The 4334-nt window shown below is 43.3% G+C and overlaps 1 long non-coding RNA gene across 1 annotated transcript; it reads right to left on the minus strand.

The window, feature by feature from the left end:
- Window positions 1-1164: 1164 nt before the first annotated feature.
- Window positions 1165-1874, minus strand: LOC143793077 (uncharacterized). The gene is made up of 4 exons (XR_013220052.1): window positions 1677-1874; window positions 1513-1585; window positions 1326-1426; window positions 1165-1220 (listed from the first exon to the last, which is right to left on the minus strand). It is a non-coding gene; the product is annotated as an uncharacterized LOC143793077 (long non-coding RNA).
- Between the last annotated feature and the right edge of the window lie 2460 nt (window positions 1875-4334).

Below are 4334 nucleotides of genomic sequence, written 5' to 3' on the forward strand. Positions count from 1 at the left end.
AGCAGCGGTGCAGCCAGTATATGGAAGAGTGCAAGACCCACGCATTCCGACACACACACGGTGTCTTTCTCAAGGTGAGTGCATTTCATGAGTGCAATAGTGGCTATTTAAGCTATCTGAATTAGATTTACCTTGGCGGCAGGTGTGAGAGACAATTCATGGTTGTGGCGTCCATGCTACCAGCAATGGCCCGGAAATACGTCATAGGGGTCATATTGTATCATGGCGCCTGCACAGTTGTCCCCCTCTCTATGCGCTTGCGCCTTCTGAGGCCAATGACCCATATTCATATGCGCTTGCGCGTTGGTGAGCTGTATCGTTTCATACAGAGATCAGCGCCTGCACGCTGGAGGCACAGGTTGTTGTGCCGTCTTGCGCTTGCGCAGGGTCTGCAATTAGCCATAGTATTTGTGCATTAATTCCTCTATGCGCTTGCGCCCCACATAATATATATACTTTATGACATCATCGTCGCCATGCTGTGCCCGTCGCTGATTGGTCGAGGCCTGGCGGCCTCGATCAATCAGAGACGCGGGATTTCCAGGACAGACAGACAGACAGAAAAACCCTTAGACAATTATATATATAGACTAGATGGTGGCCCGATTCTAACGCATTCTAGAATATGCATGTCCCCATAGTATATGTGGATCTATAAAGCTGTGATGGCTCGCACACGACAAAATTAGAAGTGACGGTGCTAGTGAAAGGAGCCAAAGGTTCCGAATGTACTGGATATGAAGATCACTGCACACGTACAAATTGAAGATATGCTCAAAGTGAAAATTTATTTTGTAGTGTTTTTTTTGGGAAAAGCGACTGGTAGGCGTTGACGTTTCGGCTAATACATAGCCTTGGTCACAACGTCGCTAGAAAAAATACAAATATTTACAATTAGATATGTACAATGACTGGTGCACATACATACAATAAGAAATGTGCTTTAAGAAATATACATAAATATACAATATTTACAATTATGATGTTCATGTACAGAGAATTGTCCCTGTCTAACCTTGTAGCGAGATGTCATAGAATAATATACGTAGACGGAGAAGTATTAAGACATATATATTCAGAGAGATAGGTCCAAAGAAAAATGCATGTCATGGTATTGGTGCAATATATTATGAATATGGCAATTAGGTGGCCTACCCAATATATGAAGAGTCTATCTTGGTCTGAAAAAATGGTGATGTAGACCGATGGAATGTTGTGTCCTGTTAGAAAAAAAAAAAAAAAAAAAAAAAAGGGGGCATGTATACGTGGATGTCCCAGGGGTAAACATAATTGTGTGATGCCGTAAGGGGGTAACTAAGACCTACCCTGACAATTAGGTTGATTGTCATCTGATATGGGATATTCTATGTCTCATGGGGCAAAATCCACTCAGTGGTTAATAAGGAGGAGGATGGCACACCTGTACCTGTGGAAAGGTATGTAGATGAAGTCACACTGAAAAATAGGAAACAAATTAAATGGTGTGTCCTAAAGGGTATGGTGAGAACCTACCCTGGTAGCGTTTGTGGAGACTTTTGTGTCTGGGGATGTAATACTAGAATGCCCAGCGTTCGTCCGGCAGTGGCTGTGGAAATTGGTAATATAGTGTTAGTAACCATAAGATATATTGGGCTGGCGGTGATGTAAATATACTTATCTTAGTGGTTGTGACCTACGTCCATAGGTGGCGCAGCGGTGTGCGGCTGACACTCCCGTGTCTGAGCTGTGACTGGCGCTGGGTAACTGTGCGCGCTTCTGGTTATAGAGCGCTGCGAGGTCATGTGACCGGAAGTCTGGGAAAACGCTGGCGCTTGCGCTGTGCGGTTAGCTATAGTGTGTGGCCGGCAACGTTTGTGAGTTGCCATGGGGATCGAGTGGGGCAACCAGCGCCTGCGCACTTGTGCCCTGCAGTGGACTTAAGTTGTATGACAACTGGAGAGAAAGAGAAGGGGGGCGGGAAGAGAAGTAGAAGGGAGGGCAATGTCCTGGATCCATTGCAAAGATGTTTAAGGTGGACACATGAATATACATAGAATCTGATCAAATATCGGTCATATAGATAACAGTTGGGGTTGCCAAAAACACAGGATATATGTGAGAATGTATATTCACATGAAGTTATGTTATGTTGGTATTACCAAGTAATCTGCAAACAAATATATTTAAAACATATATACTGCTGACACATATTCCAACTAAGTAGGAGTCCAAACCAAAAGAGGAAAAGGGAGAAAAGAAAAAGAAAAAAAGGAGAAAAGAAAGGAAACTTAGATAGACTCTATATTGTGGTAGGGGATCTTACCGACTCCACCGGGGGGATTGCCGAAGCTTCTACCGCAGCATAAGATTAAAAGTACATTTCGAGGTTAATCCACACTCTACTGTTAACACACTAGGGACACTACCCAATCGAGACGAAGGGCCACTAATCACGTTGGACCAACTGGGATTGAGAAATCCCAGTAACTTTATGCCTCCCAAGACTAACCATGCCGTAGAGACCTTCATTGACCTCCTGGATAAAGATATTAAAGAGACTATCCATGACCAACGGATAGGTCTTCTCCCAGTCCGACATAATTTAACACCACCTGAGAAACAGGCACTCTCCTCACTCAAAAACAACAGCAATATTGTGATCAAACCTGCGGACAAGGGAGGGGCTGTCGTAATATTGAATAAAAATCAGTATACAGCCGAGGTCAAAAGACAGTTATCAGACACCACCACATACAAAAAAATTCAATCAGATCCGGTCTATAATATTCGAAGAAAGATCGATGCCATCCTCACTAAACATTCACAACTCAAAACCATAGATGCCAAAACCAGAACATACTTGACTAACGAGCATCCAGTAACCCCAGTACTATACATCCTTCCAAAAATTCACAAAAACTTACAAAATCCACCAGGACGCCCCATTGTAGCATCCACCGATTCTATTCTCAATCCCATTTCCATCTACCTAGAGAAATTACTCACGCCATATACTCATAAAACCAAATCTTTTATCCTGGACACCAGCGATTTCCTGAAAAAAATCCAAGATATCAATACAGTTCCAGCCAACAGTATCCTGTACACCTTAGATGTTAACAGTTTATATACCTCAATCTCACATGACAAGGGGATTGAGGCTGTTTCTCTTACATTGACTGAGGCCAAAATTGATACGCGTTCCCATGATTTCTGTCTGGAACTACTTAATCTGGTACTCAGGGAAAATTATTTCCTTTTTGAGGATGACTTCTACGTCCAAACGTGCGGGACCGCCATGGGCTCAAACGTAGCCCCTGCGTACGCCAATCTATACATGGACCGCTTTGAACAGGATTTTATTTATCCCAATCCATTATTTCAACAACATGCTCTTCTATGGTACCGTTACATAGATGATATTTTCTGCATTTGGCAGGGCGACCACACCTCTCTAATAACATTTTATGATATCATAAACGGGGTCAGACCGGAACTCAAATTTTCCATTTCACATCACACGGAGACTATCACTTTCCTGGATACCAAAATATGCAAGGATACCCAAGGTGTCCTCACGACTGATATTTACAGCAAACCCACCGACCGCAACAACCTCTTACTGTACGATAGCTGCCATCCAAAATCAACAAAAAATAGTCTTCCCCGTTCTCAGTTCAAAAGAGTCTCTAGAATCGTATCAAGTCCCACTGTTAGACAAACCAGACTGAGTGAAATGTCCAAAAAATTTGAAGATAGACAATATCCCCGTACACTTCTGAACATGGAAATGACCAAAATACTGTCAGACATAGATCCCGCAACAATTCGGCCACAGAAACCATCGAGATTACCTTTCGTCCACGGCCACCATCCCTCCATGCAAAGAATCCACAATTTGATCCATAGACAATGGCCCCTACTCACCAAAGCTTATCCCAAAGTGGAGATCTTCAGAAATCCCCCCCTTATGTGCCTACGCAGACCACCAAACATTAGGGATAGATTGATTAGGGCTGACATTGGACCACATAAACAGGCACTAACTCGCACACTAAGCGGACAAAAAAGAAGGGGCACGTTCCCATGCTTGAATTGTATGTGTTGCTCTAATATCATCAAAGGCAGTGAGGTAATCCATCCACGCACGGGAAAATCCTACCCCATTAGGGACTATCATACCTGCGAATCCAACTATGTAGTATACATTATCAAGTGTCCTTGTGGCTTATTGTATGTAGGTGAAACCATCCAGGCCATCAGAGACCGTATCTCAAGCCACAAATCCACCATCAGATGTGGCAAGACCTGGCTACCTCTACCTGCACATTTTCAGGAAGCCAGGCACAATATAT

Source organism: Ranitomeya variabilis, chromosome 1 (genome assembly GCF_051348905.1).
Source record: "Ranitomeya variabilis isolate aRanVar5 chromosome 1, aRanVar5.hap1, whole genome shotgun sequence".
Classification (NCBI taxonomy): Eukaryota; Metazoa; Chordata; class Amphibia; order Anura; family Dendrobatidae; genus Ranitomeya; species Ranitomeya variabilis.